The sequence below is a fragment of the Miscanthus floridulus genome, chromosome 5 (assembly GCF_019320115.1).
Source record: "Miscanthus floridulus cultivar M001 chromosome 5, ASM1932011v1, whole genome shotgun sequence".
Classification (NCBI taxonomy): Eukaryota; Viridiplantae; Streptophyta; class Magnoliopsida; order Poales; family Poaceae; genus Miscanthus; species Miscanthus floridulus.
This window is the reverse complement of record NC_089584.1, coordinates 88,819,828-88,846,860: the sequence shown is the minus strand read 5'-3', so window position 1 is coordinate 88,846,860 and position 27,033 is coordinate 88,819,828. Positions and strand designations below refer to the sequence as shown.

Sequence of the window (27,033 nt, the reverse complement as noted above, 5' to 3'; positions counted from 1 at the left end):
CATTTGTAGGGGCGGCTGGTGATTGAGCTGCCTCTACAAATCGGTGCTATAAATACGGAGCCATTTGTAGGGGCGGCTCAATCACCAGCCGCCCCTACAAATACCATTTCTAGGGACGGCTGGTAATTGAGCCGCCCCTACAAATCAGACCCCATTTGTAGGGGCGGCTCATAACACCAGCCGCCCCTGCTGTTCTGTTTGTAGAGACGGCTGGTGTTTGGGCACCCTCGCACGTCACTGTAGGGGCGGCTCCATCACCAGCCACTCCTATAAAAAAAATTTGAACTGTTGCTAAAAATCATTTTCTACGTAGTGTATGGGCGTCGCAGAGGTCGTTGAGGTGGACGAAGGATCTGCCTCAGGATCCAGTAGTGGGGCTCGTTCCCCGTGACGAGCGCCAGCGCGGTGATCATGCTCGGCGGCATGCCCGCGCTGAAGAAAGGGCCGACCACGAGCGTCGGGATGATGGTGATGAGGTGCAGGCCGTGCTCCGCCGCGTACGCCAGGGCCGCCTTCTCCGCCAGGGTTTTAGACACGAAGTACATCTGCCGGGTGGACACAGCACAAAACGTGTTGTCAGCGCGGTCAACATATATGGGCCATGCATGGCCGACGAGCGACGAAGTTCTCAGTTGAATTGGGCGGCCGCAGGGCAGAGAAGTCGCTACGTACGTACCCATCCGATCATCTTGACGCGACGGCAGAAATCGACGTCGGTCCAGCTGTCCTCGTCGTAGACGGGCTTCCGCCGCTCGTCGACGTTGACCGTCCCGGCGGAGGAAGTGAAGACGATGCGGCGCACGGTGCCGGCCTCCGTGCAGGCTCGCAGGATGCTTATCATCCCTTCCACCGTCGGCTTGATTACCTCATTCTGCAATGGAAACCATATATGTATGTATGTACATATGTGCAGGTGCATGCAATGACGTACGTACGTTGACTTGTGCAGCCAGAGCCAGAAAACTGACCGTACCTCAGGGTCTTTAGACTCGAAGTCCATGGGCGTGGCGACGTGGAGGACGCCGGTGCAGCCCCTGATGGCGTCGTCGAAGCTGCCTTCCTCCCCCAGGTCGGCTTTCCATAGGGACAGGCGCTCCGGTGCTCCGGGAAGGTCCAGCAATGGCTTCGTCTTCTCAACGTTCGCTGGTGGACACGACACGACACGGAGCGAATCAAAGTTTGGCTGCTGCTACGGATGGAATTGGATGCACTGCACGCACCTGCGACGTCGACGCGGGACGAGCAAGACAATGCAACTCACCGGGATCGCGCACCGTCGCCCAGACGGTACTACTAAAAAAAAAAAAAGCATTTTTAGGGATGGCTGGTAATCTTTTATAGGGATGGTTTAGCTAGCCGCCTCTACCGAACCGTCTCTACAAATCATGCATTTGTAGAGGCGGTTCCTAGGCCGCCCCTACAAATCGATTTATAGGGGCGGCTGGTGATTAAGCCGTCCCTACAAATCGATTTGTAGGGGCGGTTCGTATTACCAGCCACCCCTACAAATTGATTTGTAGGGACAGCTGTAGTGCCAGCCGCCTCTATAATACCTGTTTGTAGGGGCGGTTCAATCTAGAACCGCCCCTACAGTACGTTTTCCCATAAAAAAAATCAAATTTACAATTCAAATTCGACCAGAACTGTGTGTTTCCGCATATTCCATCCAGCGTTCGCGTTGCCGAACGCCCCGCGACCAACGTTCCGAACCGCGTTCGCGTTGCCGAACGCCCCACGACCAAGCGTTCCGAACGCGACTACAAGCACAATAATATTATATAAACTATAATTACAAGCCCAATTCATAAGAATATATACAATCCATTATTAAATATATAAATTACATACACATTGTTATCAACGTCCTAGAGCTAGCCTTTCAGTCTCATGAAGGTGTTGGTACTGAGGATTTCTACCTAAGTTAGACTCTCGGTCATGATAGGCTCCTTTGACGTGTACAATCTGGTCCAATATGAAGTTGCAAAGGTCACCGACGAGCTCTAAGAGTTGGTCATCCTTGTATGGGTCTTTTTTCATTCTTTTCTCTTCTCTCCACTACAAGAAAACAAGTTTTGGTTTAATATTTCATATCATGTACGAAGTTTTTATACTACTGATAAAGATGTTCAAACTTACCCTTAAGGGGTGTCTCCTATAGACACTGGTGTTACTCATCATAGAACATATATAGTATCCACAATGTACACTTCCAGGCTTCTGCTTGGGGCACTGTGTATTTTGCGTATGAAAATGTTAGATAATGTTTTTGACAACCATGTAATGGAGTACTAAAAAATAAGTTACACTTACCGCACATAGTATTTTTATAGCCAGCTTTTCCTTACTTGCTGGATCATGCCTTCCGTGATGATGAGTGACATAGAACCTAAATGCCATGTTCGAATTATTTTAGCAAATACAACTTGTTAGTATCCAAAAGTGAACGTTACAAGTATGTATACAAACATATAAGCTAATGAGGATTGTCGATATGTATACGTCTTGAGAATCGATATGAAGTCTTTGTATGTCGCCGGGTCTCTATCTATTGAATCAAAGACCCATGCCATGCTCCTCCCGACATCGACGGCTATACAAATCCAGTGGTTGCTGCATGGATTTAATCATATAACTAGATAAGCTCTTTTGCATCGAATAAAATATATCAAACAAAGCTTTAAGTATAGAGTTGAACTTACTCGAAGTTGTATGGTAGCCATATAGTAGAGTGTTGTTGTAGATTTTTGAAAGCCAGAGCAATGTATGTCGTAACCTTAAGGGACTCTTCCTTTAGTTTCACCGTACGGATGCGCTCTTTCTCCCGAAGAGTCTTTGCACCAGCTAGCTCTTTGGCATCCAGTGTCCACTGTTTAGGGTAATTAAAATTTGTTTGGGCTATAGCTTGGGGGTCTAGATACCCGGCTTTCACACTTGGCATTTGTTAGACAATGTGCACTTGCATTCTACAAATCGCGGCGTGAGTTAGTTACAACAAAATTCAAAGATTACATTCATATCATATCGGGAGGACAAGGACTTACAGGCACCACGTGCGAATTAGATTCATTTCCATTTCTCCCAGGTGAAAGCATGTCTGCATGTCATTGAAGTCAAAGACAATTTTCTCGGCTGGGCTTCCAAATGTGCCGGTGGGGAAGCATGCTTGTATGAGATCTATACTCATTGAGAGAACACGCAAGTACCAATCATGGAACCTTCTCATTCTAAGTGGTAGGCGCTGGATGTCCTGGTTTGGTAGGAAGGGCTTGCCTCTTTCATATATTTTCGGGCAATCCTTTGACCATATGATGGCATCAACATTTGGATACTGCTTTGCAATTTGGTGGAGTTTGCTAGTTACGGCCTCCTCAGAACCCCATGATGGGACTTTTTTAACTTGGTTCTCAGGTTTGAACTGGTCATGGGAATACCACTTGGACACCGACGATACGTCTTTCATCGGAACATAAACTGGCCTTATGTTGATTGGAATCTTCTTTCGAAGTTCCCATTCAGGCACGTCCTCGTCTGCTTGTGCATCACCTTCAGGAGAAACTCGTTGTTCATGTATTGGCTGTGCTTGTTGAGAAGACTGTGGCATCTCATCAGGCACATGCTCGCTAGGAGGCAGGGAAGAATGTGGCATCTCAGGAATGTGGTGGTCACGAGACGGTGAAAACATCTCCCCGACCTCAACAACTCGATCCAAATTTGAGAGAGGGGGTGGCGACGAAGAAGCAGTCAATATAATATCCCATTTGTGCCAGAGGATGAACTGCCCAATAACGTCTCTGAGTAACACCAGCCCCTCGGGAGTTGCGTAGTCTATCCTCAACTGCATGAACTTGGGCTTCACGGTATGCACCTCGACCCTAGTGTAGTCCAACGGTATCTTATTATTGTGGTGTAAGCCACTGGGAGGATATGCCACACCCGTTGCCACCTCCATCACAGTGTTCTGCCGGCCGCTAAAAAACACCAAGGTGCAACTAGTTGGTTCCCGTATGCGATCGACGGGGGTTGTGGCTGTAGTGGAACCTTGGCTGCTAAGAACTTTCGGAGGGCTACCAACTAATGCCAGTTCTCTCAGTGGCATCACTAATATCCGTGGCTCCGTAGACAGTCCTTGCTCCTCCAGTGCCTTCACAACTAGAGCCTTCACTTGGAGCTCAAGACTAGTCTTCCGGTCTCTGCCATGTTTCTTGTATATGTGCCTGTCCTCTTTGAATCCTTGCTTCCAGGTCATCCTTTTTCCTAGCCCCCTGGTGCGGCCTGTGTGCTCCTTGTTTCCCAAGCCAAGGCTAAGCTCATCCCTCTCTCTGGAAGGATTGAATGATCCTTCTCCTTGTCTTCAGCATATTTCAGTATCCTTGATACTGCCTCTTGGGTCTCCGATTTATCAAACTTAAGATTACCGCCGGATGATTCTGTACTCCTCGTATATATCCAATTCCTTGAGCGTACCTTCAAATTCGTCACATCGATATTCCCAGCAGCTGTGGCCTCTTTGTCCATCTTCCTAAACTGCTCTTCCTTGGCATAGTAGCCACCGGGGCCAAGATGATGGTGGTGTTTGTTCCTCTTCGCCAGCTCGGTGTTACGGGCATTGAGCTCCAATGCCTCCGGTTTAGTCTTCTAAGCCACGAGCTCCTCCTATTGACTAGGAGTTATTTTGCCGAACTCATTGAAGGGAGTTAATCCCTTTTGGATATACTTCGTGTTGAGCTCTGACCTCCAACGTCGGAATGACTCTCCCATCATCCTGAAAGCATTTTTTTACCAGTTCGTGCTTACCCTCCGAAAATCTAAAATTGACCCTCAGCTGTCTATCCCATAGTTCATTCTTTTTGTTCTGTGGTACTTCTTTCTAGTTAGGGATTGCTGGATTTAATTTATCTCTTACTAGGGCCTCAATCGTATTACGGAATCATCCTCTTAATTCCTTCGGCTCAATGATCTCCCCTGCTGGCCCGACCTCCATTATCACATAACATGCCTTATCTGATATAGATTTCCTTTTCTATCCCCTCATTTCCTCTTAGGCTTGGTAGTCGTGGTTGTCTCTTGAGGTTGTGGAGCAGAGGCATCGTGATCCGTCTCTGTGGCTGTTGCCTCTGCTTTCCTTTCCTCTACTCCGTCTTGTCCAGCGAGATGTCGCGGACATTGATGTCGTCTTTTCCGAGTTTTAGGAGGGACCTGTATATACGACAGGTCAAAGTGTTAGCAGAGGTAACACAGCCAAAGCTTTAGCAAAATTTACAAGCTAAGACTTTTTCCCTACCTCCTCGTTCGGGTCAAAATCCTTGTCCAAATCTTCCTCCGTTGGCCTCCTTCTGACTTCAGGTGGGAAAGGATCCTCGGGACTTACATATCCCTCTTCTGAGTCATCATCATCATCATCCTCTTCTTCTTTGCCTTCAGCAGCCTCTCCTGCTCTTCCTTCTGCTCCCCTTCCTCCTCGTCACACTGCTCCTGAGTAAGCATCACTTCTAGATCCTTTTCCAACTCGTTATCGAACTGCTCCTGAGTTAGCTGGTCCTCTAGTGCTTGCTCCTCATAGGTTGACTGCTCATCATGCTCGGGGCATCGGGCTGTACTGTCTGGTGTCCGCGACATTATTTCACGCTTTGTTCTAATAAATGCAAGAAAGTGTGCTTTAGGTACGCGAGAAGGTATAAGAAATAAAAAAGGTCTATAAACCAAAGTAGTCCTATAAAACAACAATATATCAAGGCCTCAGAAACATGTCAATCATCATTTGATCATGAACTTGGAACATCAAGGCATCATAATAGAGAAGAGAGAAGGTAATGTAGGGGCGGCTGCTATTGATGCCAAGTTCATCACAAGTTCTTGATCATCAGCTCATATTCCATATAATGTATGGACTTGGACAATTTCATCATCGGCAAAACAAAGGAGAGGAGAGGAGTGGGGAGATTTCGTTAAAAAAAAGCAACAGCTGCTTAACAAACATAGAGAGGAAAAGGTGTAAAAAAGTAGATGTTGCTTCCCAAACACAGAGGATAGGAAAAATAGCCAAGAAACAGTAGACTACTGCCATATGGTTGGAAGACCCCTACAGATCAAAATCTAGTAACTTAGATGTGGTAAATAATGGATTAGAGTAGAGGAGGAGTAATAGTAGATAGAGTAATAGTAGAGGAGTAGGAGTAGGAGTAGCAGCTAGGGAAGAGAGTAGAGTAGCAGCCAGCTAAGAAAGAGAGTAGAGTAGCATGCTCTACATATGTAGGTGGCATAGAATCAAGGAACACAAGCAGCATGCCACCATCCAAGTACATAATAAAGAGAGTAACAGGAGTAATATTATATGATTGAGCCCTAAGATGAGATCAGTTATTGCTACAATACATGGATGAAAGAGAACCAGCAGTGCCTCATGAAGGGAAACAAGAAATCACCGGAGACCAACCTACCATGAAGAAAAAAAACTAGTGATAGTGATAGGAGTATTATTATTAAGTTTTGCCATTCATTGACGCTCGGTTCAATTTGTTCCATTCATTCATTCTAGTCAGTTGAGCAGCCTTCACACAGAAAATGTATTGTGTCACAAGGCGCCTAAGCTTTTGCCACACCAATGAGCCATCCCAGCGCATGCAGTGTGGCATTCAGCAAGAAGGTGCAGCGCTGCTCAGAGTGGAGAACAGCTGCAGTGGCCAACTCTCTATCCTCTCCTTGATAAGCAATTTAATTTGAAGCCATACAAAGAATTTACATTTTGATGTGCCCAATAAACCGTCCAAATTACTATGTGGAAATTTGTTTTCATCGAGCCAACGAAATGTGCTCAATCAGCTTCAGACAATGGCATCCTGATAGTCAGCCACGAGGTCAACAGTCTAAACCAGACTGTGGTCTATGGCTGTTCACGCTGAGTGTGGACAAGTCAATATATCACTTATCCACGTATGTACTATTCTCCAAGGCCTAGCTTACTGCTTTGTTTCTCTGCTTTTTCTAGAGCCAACTATTCAACTCAGAATAAATCTAATATTCCCGCTGTGCATGCAGGTCTGGTAACAAGCTAGATGGGCGAGCCCGTTTAAAGTCCATGTGCATACCATGCCAGGATTCAACGCAGCTCAACAGCATGGTCAGTGAATGTGCCTTGCCACTGCACTAGATCATGATCAAGCACCAGGTTAGGTCAGGCCAAAAAAAAAAACCATGTTGGGACTAAATGCAATTCAATTGGATGGTTAGTAACAGAGCCACACTGCACGAGACCTAATCAAGTGTCAGGTGAGGTCAGGTCAGACCAAAAAAACTGACAATTTTTTACTGTCCTGGAGCTAACGTGTGCCTAACCTCAGGTCAAATTGTTAGCCCACACCCATAACAGCGGATGTGTCAGGTCAGGTCGGGTCAGGCTATTCCCATATTTGTTTTATCCAACACAACGGTTCTTTGCAAGGCCATCTCAAAGTTTAAGTTTTTTCACTCTCTCTCCATCACATCAATTTTTAGACGCATATATGAAGCATTAAATATAGGTAAAAAAAATAACTAATTACATAGTTTGGTTGTAAATCACGAGATGAATCTTTTGAGCCTAGTTAGTCCATGATCGAACAAAGTTTGTCAAATACAAAAGAAACGTGCTACAGTGTCCAGATTGCAAAAATTTGCAATCTAGACCAGGCCCAAATTTCAAATCAAAGCCCGAACCTATGCACTAGTAATAGACTAATAGGGTCAGATTTCTTCGATGGGTCAGGTCAGGCAGTCTATGGTCCGGTTCATGAGCTCTTGGAATTTAATGCATATCGACCTTGATGTTGAGGGCATGCACCTGTTGAGCAGCCACTATTGTTTCCTTTCAGTATAGAGGTGGCTCAATCAAAAACCAACTTCTAAAAATGGTTTTGAACCAGGCAACCACTAGAAATCGACTTTTAAAGGCATACGGAAAGCCCAGCCACCTCTAGATTTGTTCCTTTTCAGGCTGTCACTTGTCCTGTTTGTTCCATGCAAAATAACAGTTTGTTTGTTTATTAACTGATAGAGTATCAGCACACTGTTTGGGGGGAATGAACTACAGTACATTCATTCAAGCACATATGTGAAGATTTCATCTTGGTCCTCAATTTAGTGCAGATCTGATATGAACTCTGAGCATAAAGGGTTCTTTTATACCAATATTCAGAAAATATAAAACTAGGTAAAACAGTAAACCATTACTTGTTCTAGGCACATGAGCTGTGAGAAGGGAGAAGTGAAAGCTGGAGGACGATCGGCGTACCTTGAAGCGAGGGAAGGGGGTATCGACGAGGCTCGCGAGAAGAGGGGGTTGGGATCGGGCCCGTCTGCGGAAGCGGCGCCTCAGGCACGTTCACGAGCTCGTGCTCGTTGGCCTCGTAGTCCACCACTCTACGCTCGGGGACGTAGCCCGCGGTGTGAAGAGCCCGGTAGGCCGCAGCTATGAAGAGCCGGTGCAGCGTGAAGAGCACGCAGCTAGGCGCCGTAGCCGGCGCGCGCCGAGAACCGCGGCCGGGCGGGTTGCGGCGGTGAGAGCGGCCGCCATGGTCGGCGGCCGGGCGGGGGAGGAGAATGAGAAGGGGAGGGGTCGGGGATCTAGGCCGCTACGTCGGGAGAGGTCCGGCGGTGGTGCGGAGAGGGGGCGCGGGCATCGGGACAGGTCTGGGAGAGGCGTCAGCGGGGCGGCGGGGAAAAAAGGATAGCCTGACAGCGTCAGAGGAAGAAGAGAGCGCCCTACGTTAGGTTTTCACCCGTGCTCCCGTATTTATACTGAGGACTATTTGTAGGGGCGGTTCCTGATCCAGCCGCCCCTACAAAATGCATTTATAGGGGTGGTTCCTGATCCAGCCGCCCCTACAAATGCATTTGTAGGGGCGGCTCCTGATCCAGCCGCCCCTACAAATGCATTTGTAGGGGTGGTTCCTGATCCAGCCGCCCCAACAAATATTTTCTGTTTTTTTAAATTATTAATTCTGTATTTTTTATATCATAAAAACACAAAGTAATATAAAAACAATTGTATATATGCACAAATATAATATTTTGTATTATTCTATATATGCAGAAATATATATAAAAACAATTGTAGTCAAAACAATATAGAAAACAAAAAAATAAAAATTAAAAATTTGAATTTTAAAACTTCAACTACAATTTTATGACCTTAAATGAAATAAAATGAAAATGTTGTAAATATAAAAGTTGTATAACTCACCAACATGTACAACTTTTATTTTTGTCATCTTGTCATGTGACTTTGTTTGAATGATTCAAAATTTAAAATTCAAATAATTTCAACTTGAAATAATATTTTGAAAGTGTAAATGATCTCAGATGAAAAACTCATGAATACCAAAGTTGTAGAACTCATCAATATGTACAACTTTTATTTTGGTCATATTTTTATTTGACCAAATTTGAACAGTTGAAATTTTGAATTTCAATAAATGACAACTTCAAACAAGATTTTGAAACCTTAAATAATTTCAACAATAAAAGTCGTGAACATAAAAGTTGTTGAACTTATCACTATCTACAACTTTTATTTTGGTCACTTCTTCATGTGACAAAGTATTAGTGAACATTATTCACAAATTCACATATGACTCATAATGTCATGAACTATACGAGAAACATGTTGATTTATGAACAATGTTTACTATCACTTTGTCAGATGAAGAAATGATTAAAATAAAAGTGGTAGATCTTGATGAGTTATACAACTTTGGTATTCATCACTTTTTCAGCTAAAATCGTTTAATGGTTGAAAATCTCATTCGAACTTGTCATTTTTTTAATTTGAAAATTTGAAGTGCTCAAACTTTGTTAAATGAAAAGAATAACCAAATCAACACACTAACTTGATAGGGCAAGATTTTAGAAAATTTTAGGAAAAATCATCACATTTGGAGTTAGTATGAGGAAGAAAGACTAGTTACAAATTTTACCCAGAGATTAAAAAGAAAAATCATAACTGTTTATGATGATAAATGATGAACAAGTGTGATTTCTCTTTTTAATCTGTGGCTGAAACTTGTAACTAGTTTTTCTCCCTCATACTAACTCCAAATGTGATGATTTTTTTCCTAAATTTTTTTAAAATCATGCTGTATCATTTTAGTCTAGTCATCTATCTTTATCACTAATTTCAGAAAATGACAGCTTGAAACCTTATTTTCAAACTCTAAATGATTTCAGCTGTAAAAGGTGATGAATACCAAAGTTGTATAACTCATCAAGATCTTCTACTTTTATTTTGGTCATTTCTTCATTTCATAAAGTGTTAAGTGATTTCATAAAGTTTTAGTAGTAATAGAGTGGATGTTCAAATAGAGTCATCTGGATATTGCAAAGGGTAGTCTCACAAACATGCATAAATGTAGTCTCACACACATACAAAAATATTTAGTCTTACACATGTACATAAATATATAGTCTTACACGCATGCATAAATGAAGTCTTACAAACACACTTACACAGACACTCCATGTTCAACAACTAGCTAGCCCGCTGTAACGACTTTCCCCTTGATACCTTTTCGTTCCCATGGCAATATATCTTTGGGGAGGTTCTTTTCCACAACACTGATCTTCTTAGAAAAATCTATGAATAGCGGCATCTCATCATAGTTATTGTAAGCTTCAACATCATCCACGCCATCAACTCCAATAATATGCTGTTTTCCGGAGGCAACCACGTGCTTTGTCTTCTTCTTCAGGGGGAGGTTACTTTGTGGGTCAGACATATAGAAAACTTATGCGACACGTGAAGCGAGCACCCAAGGGTTATCTTGGTAGCCTAGATTCTCGAGGTCCAGAACTCTCAATCCGATCTTGTTCAGTTGGTGTTGTTTGATCTAGCGGCAACGAAATAGGGCCACAATTATATCCCTTCTATAGTCAAGTTCCCATATCTCTTCAATGATGCCAAAGTATTGGATCTTTCGCCCCAATCCATCGAGAGCCTCTATTCGAACGCCGCTGTTTTGGTTCACATATTTACTATCCTTTGCGTGGGTATAGTATGTATACCCATTGACGTCATAAGCATTCCAAGATGTCACTTGTCTCGATGGCCCCTTCGCCAACCTACTGATGGTAATAGAGTCTATGGTTTTTCTAGGTGGTATGTTTTGGTCCTTCAACCATGTAATTAGTCGTTGCTTGTGTTGTTTCATGACCCAATCATCTAAACGGCCATTTCTCTCCGCCATATTGATAGCCAAGTGTTCATCAATGTACGGTTGCATCAGTTGTGTACTCTGCAAGACACTGTAATGCGCTCGACTTACCTCTTTGTAATCATGGTTGATGAACACTTTTCTACCATTGGTGCCCTTCCCAGCCAGCCTATCATTATGATGAGAATCAGGTTTACCAATCTCTTTCTATACTTTTAGGTACTCTTGACAGCACTCGATGACTTCTTCAGTACTATAACCCTCTATCATGGAGCCCTCTGGGTATGCTCGATTATGCACGTATCGACTTAGAACCGACATGAACCGCTCGTAGGACCACATTTCATGCAAGTACCAAGGGCCCAGCGCCTGTATCCGATGAACCATGTGAATCATGAGATGTGGCATTATATCAAAAAAGTAGGAGGAAAACACATCTCCAGTTGGTTTTATGTCTCCACCACAAATTCATGTAGGACACTCAGCTCTTGCTTGCCAATCATCTTCTGTGAGATCTTCGAAAAGGAGTAGCACATGCGGGTAATGGCCATTTTCAAGAACTCTAGCTTTATAGCCCTGATTGCAATAGGTAGAAACACTATCAGCATCATATGGCAATCGTGAGCCTTGTAGTGTGTTATTGACAAGTCCTTCATCGACACTAGCTTCTTCACATTTGCTGAAAACCTAGTCGGGACTTGGACCCCCCTCAGGAAAGTGCATATAGCTCTCTTCTCATCTGGTGTTAGGTTGAAGCACGCCATGGGCAGAGTGTATTTTCCATTAGCCTCAGGTACCGGGTGAAGCTATGGCATCATGTTTAGCTGCACTATGTCTTTCTGTGCTTTCAGACCATCCTTTGACTTGCCTGTGTCCATCAAGGTAGCAATGAGACTCTCAAAGACATTCTTCTACATGTGCATAGCATCAATGGCATGGGGGACCTCCAAGTCTGGCCAATAAGGTAGATACTGAAAGAAGATCGATTGTTTCTTGAAAGGTACTCCTTCGATAGGAGGTGTGCTTCTATCTCTATTCGTCCCATCCAGATTCTTCTTTCCATAGATGATGCGTATGTTTTTCACCATTCTGTACACATGTTCTCTGTTATGACGTCTCTCCGGAGGGGGTTCAATCTCCGGGGCGTTGTCATAAAATCTAAAGACCAATTTGTTGTGATACTTGTGACTTATCTTTAAGAAGCGTCGGTTCCTTAGGTAAACTATCTTCTTGGATGCATCCAGGTACACCCATGTAGTACCATCCAAGCAAACCAAGCATCTCGTCTTTCCTTTGATCTGTCCAGACAAAGCAAACAACAAGGGATAATCATTGGTAGTAATAAATATTATTGCTTTATATATGAAGTCCTCCTTTCGAAACACATCGTACATCTGCTCCCCATGCCTCCATAGCCTCTCCATTTCTTGCATCAAAGGCTCGAGGAACACGTCTATATCAATGCCTAGTTATTTAGGGCCAGAAATAAGAATAGTGAGGAGAAGGTACTTTCTCTTCTGACACAACCATGTTGGGATGTTGTACATAGTCAAGATCACTAGCCATGTGCTGTGGTCGCTCATCCTCTCATTGAAGGGATTTATTCCATCGGTGCTTAAGCCAAACCATACATTCCATCGGCGCGGACAGTCCGACAGTGCCACTGGTGCCCTAGACAGAAAAATTGGAGGTCACTGTAAGTGACCAGACGCTGGCCTTGGTTGGACCGGAGCGTCCGGTCAGTGGCAGCAAAGGACGTGTGTTTTGGTCTTCGACCGGACGCTGGCAGGGTGCGTCCGGTCAGTGCTGACGTACGCTGATGTAGGGCATACAGAAGAGAAGTTGAGTGACCGGACGTTGGGTGAGTCCGGTCGAGCATGATCGGACGCGTCCGATCGTGAAATCTCATGTTTGGAACCTTACTGGAAACGACCGGACGCTGAGATCCAGCGTCCAGTCACCTTGTAACTAACGCATCCGGTCATGTCATGACCATTGAGATCAGACGACTCCTATTGAACGCAGGATGACACGTGGCTTACATCGGTTGACCGGACACTGGGTCTAGAGTCCGGTCAGTCTAACCGGAGCATCCGGTCAGCCCGCGTTATGCCCAGTGAAGGGGTATAACACTCTATTTCGATGGGACTTCTATTTAAGCCCCATGGCTGGCTCAAGCTCACTCTCTAGCATATTTTTATTGACATAGCAACCTTGTGAGCTTAGCCAAAGTCCCCCCACTCTTCTTCATCATTGATTCATCATCTTTGTGAGATTGGGAGAGAATCCAAGTGCATTGCTTGAGTGATTGCATCTAGAGGCATTTGATATTCGTGTTGTGCTATGGATTTCGCTCGTTACTCTTGGTGGTTGCCACCACCTAGATGGCTTGGTGCAGCGGTGGAGGATCGGCACGAGTTGGTGATTGTTCGTGGCTATCTCCAGTGATTATGAGGGGAGTTGTACCTTCCCCGGTGGAGCGCCGAAAGGTAACTCTAGTAAATTGCTCGTGTCATTGAGTTACCTCACTTGTGGGTTGGTTCTTGCAGTGTCCTATCATGTGGACGAGGTTTGTGAAACACCTCTTAGCCGCCGAACCAAGTGTTGGCCGACACAATGGGGACATAGCGTGTTGGCAAGCACGTGAACCTCAGAAGAAAATCGATTGTCTCTTGTCTTTTCCATTCTCCCGGTGATTGGCTTAATCTTCATCTTGTGATTGGTTCATCCCCTACACGTTGGTATAATCACCCTACTCACCTATTTACATTCTTGCAAACTAGTTGATACAAGCTCTTTAGTGTAATTAGAATTGAGAGCTTGCTTTATTATTGTCATTCATCTAGTTGAGCTCTTTAGAGTAGCAAGGTTGAGAGCTCTTAGTGAGTAGTTATATAGCAAGTTTGTGTGCCTAAGTAATCATTGCAGCTAGAATTATTGGATAGGTGGCTTGCAACCCTTGTAGAGCTAGAGCAAGTTTGCATTACGCTATTTGTCACACTAATCAAATTGCTCTAGTTGTTTTATAGATTTTTAAATAGGCTATTCACCCCCCTCTCTAGCCATATTAGGACCTTTCAACGGTCCAACGGACCAAAAGATGGTGTCGCAGCACCCTGATAGATTCTGGATACTGACTTGTTTCAACGATTCCCATTGATTTCGAAGGAATTTTGATGTGAGACTAATTGGGTTGGCTTCCTTATCAAATTAGCTTTCCAACCATATGTGGATCGTCAAGAACGGAGTCCAAATACATCCTAGATGACTAGTTTAAGGCAGACTAGTCCTAGAACCCGAGACAGACTCAAACTTGAGTTGCTTTGGGCCTCCACCTCGGGGACTCGAACCGAATTAGCCTTGGACCTCCTTCTTGCTTAGGACACCCTCGCTGATCTCCTTGGTCTCCATATGGTTCTCCAAGCATGGTCATATTTATAGAGGTCATGTCCTCATCATCCTCCCTTTCTTGACGAAAAGCCATCCTCGGCGTCGATTTTGTTTGAAGTCGATCTTGCACAACATAAGGACAAATGAGGTTTTCAAAATAATGGGAATGGACAATATTATGAGAAAGAATATGACCACATGTCTTGGTTTGTAGCATATCTTGTCCTACAGACATGTAGTCTGCTCGATTGAAATACACATGATCTTTGCCAATACTATCCTACAAAAGATTAGTACTAACAAGAAATATATGCTCTCTTTCTTTGGATTCCACTTGTGTTCGAAAAACAAAACTAGAGGAATATGGCATAACAACAATATTGATTTTACTGTCCTCTAATTGATCATTAATTTACACAACTAAAGGAGAATTTGGATTTGTACAAATGTAAACTTGTTGTATCGAATATTGCCCTTGGTTGTTATATTTACCAAAAACATGATATGTATGTCTAGAGAACCATGGCAAATCAGTACATGCATAAAGTTTCTCCTCTAAAGAACTAAGATTACATGGAACATCAAATTTAATGTAACCCAAAGTATTTAAAGAAGACAACAATTTCAGCTCATCAACTTCACTAGCATTATGAATAACAAGTCTATTTTCAGCACAAGTGCTCATTTTCAGCACACATATAGCGTGATCATTCTTCAATGATTACATGGGTATAACATAAATATCATCATGCAAGTCATCTTCGTCATAAGAAACATCAAGCAAATCATCTTGTGACAAAGGTAAATCAAGCGAATGCTCCACTAAATTTGCTCTATCATAGCATGATTGGTGGAAAAATTTAGCACATCAAGAGAGCTCTCACCTTCTGTGAGTTTAGCATCATGGGCATTACCTTTGCTCTCATGTTCAGCATGGGTAATAGTTGATGGTTCTGAATTTTCACATGAGGCTATGAGCTTCTCATTTTCTATCATGTCATCCTCGCTCTTTTCTACATTGTCCTGTAAAAGGTTAGGCATAGAAGGAGGAATAACAACAGACTCTTCCTCTAAATGGTGCACCTTATCATATGAAATTAAAACAGGAGGTGGATTAACAAAGGTTTCTCACATAAGAAGTTTCATATCATTCCAAGTTTGAGGCTTATCAGAAGGATCTAAAGACTCCCATCAAGATAAAGCAGAATGTCACAAAACACTTACTGCATTTTTTACCTTCCTCCTTGGACACATAAAGCGAGTAGCAAATATGTTATTGATGGCAATTTCCCACTCCATGTACTCATCAGCACCTATACCATCATAAGTCGATGGATACGAGCAACCTGTCATTGTTAGAAGACAACAAAAGACAACACAAAAGTATTATCTCTATCAATTACTTAGGTTGTGAACAAGGAAAAACAAGACACTCAACTCTCAAGCGTCTTACCACGGTCTTACAAGTGTTCTTACCAAAGCAACAGGCGGTGCAATCGGTCGGTGACTGTGATACCGTCGTAGCTTGAGTGTAATAGTTGCAAGGCAAACATGTATTTGGTTAGAAGAAAGTAGAGCTTTGACAGGCATAATATAGTAGTAAGGAATAGCAAAATTCACAACTGAATACAAAGCTGAATAAGTATCCCAAGTACTTATCTTAGTTGCTGGCCTACTCACGTTCTAAGTACCAGATGTATCAAGTGATGTGAACAGCAAGAATATAATTAGGAACAAGATAGAAATCAGCACACGCAAACACAGCTCAAATGGCGCTCTCTATGTGCTCCTCTAGATATTGTTCCACTTTTATCCCTCTCTTTTTTCTTTATTTTTGGGCTGTCGTTGTTTTTTGAGAAATTTCAACTTTTTCTTTTTATTTTTTTTTGATATTTTTTCACTTAGGAGCACAAAAGAAGTAACCACAGAAAATATGAGCTTAAACAAGTAAAAGACGTGGCCTATGGAATTTTCAGAAGATGTGCTCAAAATCGATAAAAACCTTGTGACCACGAAAAGAGGATCTTGTGACCACTTTTTGACCAAAATAAAAATCTCCGACCTTGATAAAGTTGGGGATGGATGGATCCAAAAAATTTTCTGATCGATTTTGATATATGGAACGTCGAAATCCGAGTTCGTATGCGAAAACTAGACCAGTTTTACGAAAGCACTCCGAATTAGAGGACAAAACGGAAATAATGCGCACAAAATTGGTCACGACAGCAAGGATTTGATGAAAATAGTGAAGACAAGTGTAACAAATAAGCTGGCGTGGACTAGGGTTTGATGAATACAAAGGAAACTCAACAAGACTTGGAGATGTTCACGGATTATGATGAAAAACAAAGGGGAAAACACAAACTGTACTAAAAAACGATCTAAAACCAGCAACAAGAACTTGACCTAGGGCACAAACTCAACAACGTAAAACAGAGACGAAATTGCACGGCACAATGAGGCTATAGGATAGGGAATATATGACGATGTATATATTTTTTTGGCTTTTTGTGGACTATAGGTAATACAAAAACAGTAACAATCTAAAGGGGAAAACAAAGTTATACCTAACGGGCAACAAGGTCTCTGATACCACATAATGTAGACTAGGCCTGATATTCCGATAGGTATGATAGCATTGATTGGTGGAGACTCGACATTTACGATCTAGGCTTCGAACCAAGACTGATTCGGACCCCTGCAACCGTTACACCACTGCTCTGTTGGTTATCAACCACGCGAACGCGATTGACCTCGCTGAGAAGGCCTTCCTGCAAGCGAATCGAGAACACAAGCAAGAACGAGATAAACACAATCTGAAATTACAAATAAATATGAGGCTTATGATAATAAGAAAGAGTTCAGGTCTTTATTCGAAAGGACTAATCGCCACAGACGAACAAGATCAAGAACTGGGGCCCTAGTTCACAGCAAGCAGCCTTGGCGGCACAGTTGCAGCAAAACGATGTCTGTTTCACTAGGAAATCAAGAACTAAACAAAACCCAAACCCTAAGGAGAGCGACGGCTGCTATTTATAGTATTGGGCGTCACCCCCGTGGACACGTCCCCTAATGGGCCCAAACATGATACACGGTCCAACGGACCAAAAGATGGTGTCGCAGCACCCTGATAGATTTTGGATGCTGACTTATTTCGACGATTTCCATTGATTTCGAAGGGCTTTTGACGTGAGACTAATTGGGTTGGCTTCCTTATCAAATTAGCTTTCCAACCATATGTGGATCGTCGAAAATAGAGTCCGGATGCGTCCTGAGTGACCAGTTTAAGGCAAACTGGTCCTGAAACCCGAGACAGACTCGAACTTGAGTTGCTTTGGGCTTCCACCTTGAGGACTCGAACCGAATTAGCCTTGGACCTCCTTCTTGCTTAGGACACCCTCGCTGATCTCCTTGGTCTCCATATGGTTCTCCAAGCATGGTCATATTTATAGAGGTCATGTCCTCATCATCCTCCCTTTCTTGACGAAAAGCCATCCTCGGCGTCGATTTTGTTTGAAGTCGATCTTGCACAACATGAGGACAAACGAGGTTTTCAAAATAATGGGAATGGACAATATTATGAGAAAGAATATGACCACATGTCTTGGTTTGTAGCATATCTTGTCCTACAGACATGTAGTCTGCTCGATTGAAATACACATGATCTTTGCCAATACTATCCTACAAAAGATTAGTACTAACAAGAAATATATGCTCTCTTTCTTTGGATTCCACTTGTGTTCGAAAAACAAAACTAGAGGAATATGGCATAACAACAATATTGATTTTACTGTCCTCTAATTGATCATTAATTTACACAACTAAAGGAGAATTTGGATTTGTACAAATGTAAACTTGTTGTATCGAATATTGCCCTTGGTTGTTATATTTACCAAAAATATGATATGTATGTCTAGAGAACCATGGCAAATCAGTACATGCATAAAGTTTCTCCTCTAAAGAACTAAGATTACATGGAACATCAAATTTAATGTAACCCAAAGTATTTAAAGAAGACAACAATTTCAGCTCATCAACTTCACTAGCATTATGAATAACAAGTCTATTTTCAGCACAAGTGCTCATTTTCAGCACACATATAGCGTGATCATTCTTCAATGATTGCATGGGTATAACATAAATATCATCATGCAAGTCATCTTCATCATAAGAAACATCAAGCAAATCATCTTGTGACAAAGGTAAATCAAGCGAATGCTCCACTAAATTTGCTCTATCATAGCATGATTGGTGGAAAAATTTAGCACATCAAGAGAGCTCTCACCTTCTGTGAGTTTAGCATCATGGGCATTACCTTTGCTCTCATGTTCAGCATGGGTAATAGTTGATGGTTCTGAATTTTCACATGAGGCTATGAGCTTCTCATTTTTTGTCATGTCATCCTCGCTCTTTTCTACATTGTCCTGTAAAAGGTTAGGCATAGAAGGAGGAATAACAACAGACTCTTTCTCTAAATGGTGCACCTTATCATATGAAATTAAAACAGGAGGTGGATTAACAAAGGTTTCTCACATAAGAAGTTTCATATCATTCCAAGTTTGAGGCTTATCAGAAGGATCTAAAGACTCCCATCAAGATAAAGCAGAATGTCACAAAACACTTACTGCATTTTTTACCTTCCTCCTTGGACACATAAAGCGAGTAGCAAATATGTTATTGATGGCAATTTCCCACTCCATGTACTCATCAGCACCTATACCATCATAAGTCGATGGATACGAGCAACCTGTCATTGTTAGAAGACAACAAAAGACAACACAAAAGTATTATCTCTATCAATTACTTAGGTTGTGAACAAGGAAAAACAAGACACTCAACTCTCAAGCGTCTTACCACGGTCTTACAAGTGTTCTTACCAAAGCAACAGGCGGTGCAATCGGTCGGTGACTGTGATACCGTCGTAGCTTGAGTGTAATAGTTGCAAGGCAAACATGTATTTGGTTAGAAGAAAGTAGAGCTTTGACAGGCATAATATAGTAGTAAGGAATAGCAAAATTCACAACTGAATACAAAGCTGAATAAGTATCCCAAGTACTTATCTTAGTTGCTGGCCTACTCACGTTCTAAGTACCAGATGTATCAAGTGATGTGAACAGCAAGAATATAATTAGGAACAAGATAGAAATCAGCACACGCAAACACAGCTCAAATGGCGCTCTCTATGTGCTCCTCTAGATATTGTTCCACTTTTATCCCTCTCTTTTTTCTTTATTTTTGGGCTGTCGTTGTTTTTTGAGAAATTTCAACTTTTTCTTTTTATTTTTTTTGATATTTTTTCACTTAGGAGCACAAAAGAAGTAACCACAGAAAATATGAGCTTAAACAAGTAAAAGACGTGGCCTATGGAATTTTCAGAAGATGTGCTCAAAATCGATAAAAACCTTGTGACCACGAAAAGAGGATCTTGTGACCACTTTTTGACCAAAATAAAAATCTCCGACCTTGATAAAGTTGGGGATGGATGGATCCAAAAAATTTTCTGATCGATTTTGATATATGGAACGTCGAAATCCGAGTTCGTATGCGAAAACTAGACCAGTTTTACGAAAGCACTCCGAATTAGAGGACAAAACGGAAATAATGCGCACAAAATTGGTCACGACAGCAAGGATTTGATGAAAATAGTGAAGACAAGTGTAACAAATAAGCTGGCGTGGACTAGGGTTTGATGAATACAAAGGAAACTCAACAAGACTTGGAGATGTTCACGGATTATGATGAAAAACAAAGGGGAAAACATAAACTGTACTAAAAAACGATCTAAAACCAGCAACAAGAACTTGACCTAGGGCACAAACTCAACAACGTAAAACAGAGACGAAATTGCACGGCACAATGAGGCTATAGGATAGGGAATATGTGACGATGTATATATTTTTTTGGCTTTTTGTGGACTATAGGTAATACAAAAACAGTAACAATCTAAAGGGGAAAACAAAGTTATACCTAACGGGCAACAAGGTCTCTGATACCACATAATGTAGACTAGGCCTGATATTCCGATAGGTATGATAGCATTGATTGGTGGAGACTCGACATTTACGATCTAGGCTTCGAACCAAGACTGATTCGGACCCCTGCAACCGTTACACCACTGCTCTGTTGGTTATCAACCACGCGAACGCGATTGACCTCGCTGAGAAGGCCTTCCTGCAAGCGAATCGAGAACACAAGCAAGAACGAGATAAACGCAATCTGAAATTACAAATAAATATGAGGCTTATGATAATAAGAAAGAGTTCAGGTCTTTATTCGAAAGGACTAATCGCCACAGACGAACAAGATCAAGAACTGGGGCCCTAGTTCACAGCAAGCAGCCTTGGCGGCACAGTTGCAGCAAAACGATGTCTGTTTCACGAGGAAATCAAGAACTAAACAAAACCCAAACCCTAAGGAGAGCGACGACTGCTATTTATAGTATTGGGCGTCACCCCCGTGGACACGTCCCCTAATGGGCCCAAACATGATACACGGTCCAACGGACCAAAAGATGGTGTCGCAGCACCCTGATAGATTTTGGATGCTGACTTATTTCGACGATTTCCATTGATTTCGAAGGGCTTTTGACGTGAGACTAATTGGGTTGGCTTCCTTATCAAATTAGCTTTCCAACCATATGTGGATCGTCGAAAATAGAGTCCGGATGCGTCCTGAGTGACCAGTTTAAAGCAGACTGGTCCTGAAACCCGAGACAGACTCGAACTTGAGTTGCTTTGGGCTTCCACCTTGAGGACTCGAACCGAATTAGCCTTGGACCTCCTTCTTGCTTAGGACACCCTCGCTGATCTCCTTGGTCTCCATATGGTTCTCCAAGCATGGTCATATGTATAGAGGTCATGTCCTCATCAATAGTCACATGTGCCATACGGTTCTTGCAATCTTTACAGAGACAAATAATTGTATCCTTATTCTCTTTCAGTGTCATTGCATGCTTCTTTGCGGCTTCAATAAATTTATCCACCTCTTCACGGAAACCTGCCTTGAACCTTAACGAACCATACATCTAAGAGTTCCTGTACTCCATCTTTTACAATAACAACAAAACAAATATTAAAGGACTACTTATTCATATATATATATGTATAAATGAATCAAATTAATAATTACTTGAGAATAATTGTATATACTTTAGATATACATGAATATAAATCTAATATAATTACATGAAGCATACAAACACACCATGGTAGAGGAAAATTAATTAATGGCCTATTTATTCATAAATAATTAAAATACATATTTATTGATTACAATAAACAATTTCAAAGACTACAATTAGCAACAATTATACTTTACCCAATATCCTTCATACAAACCCTAGTCCAATTTCATCAAACATAAATTTACAAAAACAAAATTAATAAAAAAATAAACCCTAGATCTAGATCCACATGCACATGAAACATCCATAAAACTAACTAATTGTTCACTAAAATCAAGAAACATGAACCAAATAAGGATATGATCTTGTTCCCCTCCCTAATTTACCCTAATATATTTAAAACTTGGGTCTAATTTGCTTCATAAGTAGCTCAAGCACCATAGAAGAGAGAGAAAAACAAAACTCTAATTACTCACTAACCAACCATTAAAACTTTGAAAAAGTGTGAAATAGCATTTTCTTACCTTCTACAACCTCTCCACCAAAGAATTTGAGACCAAAACCTTTCCCCCTTAGTAGAGCAATTTTTAAAAGGTGCCCAAGACCTCCCCATATTTGTTTCACGGGTTGGAGTTAGTGACCCGAGGAGGAAGAAGGTGCTGCAGCTGTTTTATATGTGGGCCATTTGTAGGGGCGGCTGGTGATTGAGCCGCCCCTACAAATCAGAGCTATATATAGGGGCATTTGTAGGGGGCGGCTCAATGACCAGCCGCCCCTACAAATAGCAACTCCAGGGGCGGCTGGTGATTGAGCCGCCCCTATAAATCAGACCCCATTTGTAGGGGCGGCTCGTACCACCAGCCGCCCCTGCTGTTCCATTTGTAGGGGCGGCTGGTGTTTGGGCACCCGAGCACGTCACTGTAGGGGCGGCTCCATCACTAGCTGCTCCTACAAAAAAAATTCGAACCGTTACTAAAAATCATTTTTTACGTAGTGTGGTGTAGCCGGCTTGGAGGAGCTTCATGATGAGCCAGGAGCCGACGAAGCCCGACGCCCCCCTGGACCACCACCGGCCCTTTCACGCTCGCCTCGCCTCCCGCGTTGCCACCACCTCCGCCATTTCAGTTTTTTCTCTAAGCTCTTGCAGGACCGAGAGCTGACTTGCTTCTTGAGCTGCTCCTCCAGTAGCCCTGTCTGATGACGATTTATAGGCTTCGTTCGCTGGTCTGAAACTTGGCTGAAACTGACTGAAAAATACTGTTCCGGCTGAATTATTGTGAGAAAAATACTGTTCTGACTGGAAAAAAAAAAAGTCAGGACCAGCCGCACTGACAACACCTACGTTTTGTGTTGTGTCCCCCGGTTTCCTTTTTTTTTCTTTTCTTCTTTTTTTTTAGGAGGGAGAACAGCGCATCCTCCGTCCAACACCGCACGCTGCACCTACCTCAATAATATCTGCGCGCGTTTTGACACAGCGGTTCCTCCGCTCAACACCACACGCTGCACCTACCTGCAGATCTGGGCCGTACATTTCGTTTCTTGCTCGTGCAGATCATGCTGCCAACATGATCGCCACTGCAAAGGCTTAAATCGTGTTTGCTACTAGGTAGGGACTGATCGCCACTGCAGCAGATCTAAAAACCCTTTTTTTCAGATCAGCATAACTTGGCAGGTGCTCTGCCTTTTCAGTTTGCATTCAGCAGTAAACAATGGTAGCTATTTATTACATGGATGTCCCAGTAGTGAAAAGAAGAACCAGAAGAATAGAAGTAGTAGAGAGGAATGAACAGAAAAGGTCAACAACAATGTTTACACTTCCTCATGTGCTAGCTTTTGTCCTGTTCGTTTGGCTGATAAACCAGATAAGTTATGACTGAAAGTACTGTTAGCTAATTTATTATGAGAGAAAAAAAACGGCTTATAAAGCCAACGAACAGGACGTTTATAGATGTAGGTCATTTTGGGTCGTTTTCTAGAAGTTCTTTTGTGAGCATGTTTTATTATTACTTTTTGAAAGCACCATTTGATGCAGCCTTCATAAGGAGGCAGGTGCGGGGGCGATGGTCGAACCCCCGCCGGCCGGCTCATCCCCTTGGAGCTTTCACCACTGGGCCACATGCCCATCCGCGAGCTTGCTTTTATTATCGAATACACGCCTGTACTTTTCCTCCCATAAGTTCCAGACAGTGTAGGTGATAAGGATTGCCCGTTCCTTTCCGTTGCTTTGATCCTGCGGTTTGATTACAGTGCCCACCAATCAGTGACGATGTTTCCCCGTCTCATTACCACCACTTGTTCGCTACTCCATTCCTCCATAGTCCTTTAATTTGGCATATATAGCTGCAGTTCACAACTGTATGCAGATGTGATTCTTGTCTGCAGTGGCACAATTTGCATATTGTATTAGCCTGTCGTCCTCGCTTGATGATTCTGTCAGCTTTCAATAATTTGGATTACAGCAGTAGCAGCACATAGACGTGGGCCGTCCACAGGAGCATCTATCGTTGCTGTGGAATTCATATTTTTGCTGTCGCTTGCAGTTGGGAGGGCTTCTATTCGAACTAGTGGCTATGATACGCGAACGCAAAATTTGTACCCTTGGTATTCTAAAAATACCATGTATATTAGCATAAAAAATATCTGCTATCCTTCAAGTGTCTGATTTTAAATTTTTTCAGACGATCGACCTTAGCCGTTGGATCTTGATCCACAACCTGTTCGGTTGGCTGGTTCGTATCGTTGCTGGTTCGTGAAGAAGTACTGCTGGCTAGTTTGTATGAGAGAAAAATACTATTCCGGCTGGAAATTTACGATCGTTAACGATAAGCCACAGCCAAACGAACAGGCTGCCAATGCCCCAGCTGACCCGTGCCTGTTAATCTTCTTCCTCATGTCATCATTCTTCCAGCCCGCCTCCTACCTCCCGTTGTTTACACTAAAATTTAGCAAGTTTATTCTGGATAAGAAGGAATCTCCCGTTGTTTACACTAAAATTTAGCAAGTTTATTCTGGATAAGAAGGAATCAACTGTTGGTGTCAAAAGCAAAAAAAAAACTCCTAATTAAAAAGATATTTGTGAGCCGTCTAGAAAATATTTTTAATATATTTGAAGATGTATTTGGAAGTGCTCGATGTTCGGGAGCTCTTCATCGGCCAGGAAATGTTAGTTTAATATATACTTAGGAGAAGCATTAATGTCTAGGAGCTCATCACGTGAATAGAAAAGTAAGACAATCATGCACGTGACGAAGAAAAAGGGAGCCCTGGTTTAGTTCTCAAAAAATATACTATACAAAAAGAAGATTTTCTGTCACATCAAACTTGCGGTATATGTATGGAGTATTAAATATAGATGAAATCAAAAAACTAATTGCATAGTTTGCTTTAACTTTGCGAGACGAATCTTTTAAGCCTAATTAGTCAATGTTTGGACAATAATTCATAAATACAAACAAAATGATACAGCAAAGAATCGTGCATTATGCAAAGTTTGCAGATGCAAACTTTACCGAACTAACCGTGCCCGGAGTTGTATTCGAACTGGACTCAATTGGCATGACAAAGTGAATTAGGAATATTATATTCCGTTTGTTTATACATGCACGTATCCAATTCACCAGCAAGGACTCCGCGTGAAGAAAACTAGAGTTCATCTTAATATTTTTTTTAATATTTATTGTTAGGCAAGTTTGTACAGATCATTATCGTAGTTTGACCAAGAGTCATTAGTCCAAGAGTATAAATATAAACTCCGGCCATTATATCAAAGTCATCAATCACAATCAATACAAACTGGCTTCACGCCAAAAACCTTAGGATTAGGTAGAGTAGAATATTGGCGAGTTCTTTGATAAGCAGGGCTGCATCGATACCGATCTCCAGTTTGTTGTAAGTACCGTCACGACCGGTGTTTTTATCTCGTTAGGCTGCATTGATACTGATCTCTAGTGTGGTTTAAGCTCTGGTTAGTTATCGATTTGTATCTAGATTGAGTAAGGTTGCATTGATGCCAACCTCTTGCCTAATTTAGATATCAAATCACTAGTTATTGAATCTGTTAAGGATTAGTAAGGACCCCTTACTGTTTTTAGTAGATTCACCGGTTATCGATCTTGCTATCTTTAGCATCTTTACTAATTTTAGCAATATCACCGGTTTACCTGATCAAGGTTGAGATAAATCAGCATCTTATCATATCAATCTACCGTCTTTTGTGCTATACCATGATCAAATCTTAATTTGACGGTAGATTCTGTTAGATCGGCTGGTTTTATCTCAATCTTAGTCAAACATAGTACACGTTCAAGGCTTATTTAGCTATAGGCAGGATTATTGGCTTGTACATTCTAATCTATTATACGTTAGCTTAGAATTCATTAGTTAATGGATCCATTTATGGTTAGATATGACCTCGTTCATTTGCTATGCTTCCCATCGGCTATATAGCTGATGGTATGTGCCTTCACCTATAGCATGTTTTTCATGATTATGTCGAAGTATACATAGATCTATCGACTCATTAAGCTTAGTTTGTTATCTTTACCAACACTGCATCAATACTGAACCGTTTGGTAGTGATAATAGATTAGATCTAATCTGTTTATAGGTTTATTTGTATTAAATAGTTGACCGTTTGCATGCTATACCTTAATATCGGTTGTATAGCCGATAGCCTACGTTTTCATGACTTAACTCTTTTTACAAGTACATCGGCTCTTTGATGATTGTCTTGTTTTGTCTTGGTTAATAAGCCGATGTTGCTAAATTTCACTCCTGCCAACCAATCAATGCAACTGTGTTTAATCATATGATTCCTTTTATTGCATTCTTTCATGTTACATGATCATCGGCTGTCAGATCTACATAATTAGTACTTGATAATAGCCGATAGCACTTGCCTTAGATATTTTATACGTCGCTCCCCTTCCCAAAATCGCCCCCCCCCCCCCCCCGCGGAATAGAACGGAACCCCCCCCCCCCCCCCCCCGCCCCCGCGAGGAATAGAACAGAACCCGCCCGCCCCCAGGTATAGAATGGAATAGAATGGAACCCGCCCCTGTTCTCCGCTCCCCACTGTGTCCCTATCCCCGTTCCCCAACGCACCACGTTCCTCCACCGCACCCCTGTCCCAAAAGAGCATGAAACACTTTAAGTGCAACATTGCAAAATATATGGAAAAACTATATAGTGCAACATCGGGATATAAATACAACAATATCGCAAAAATATGTAGTGCAACATTGAAAAACATGTACTGCAACATCAAAAAAAATATGTACTGCAACATCAAAAATTAAGTACTGCAACATAAAAAAAATATGTAGTGCGACATTGAAA

At 42.2% G+C, this 27,033-nt stretch overlaps 1 pseudogene; it reads right to left on the bottom strand.

The window, feature by feature from the left end:
* Nucleotides 1-298: 298 nt before the first annotated feature.
* The window catches only part of LOC136454897 (dihydroflavonol 4-reductase-like), a 43,315-nt pseudogene continuing 16,580 nt past the window's right edge, over nucleotides 299-27,033 (bottom strand).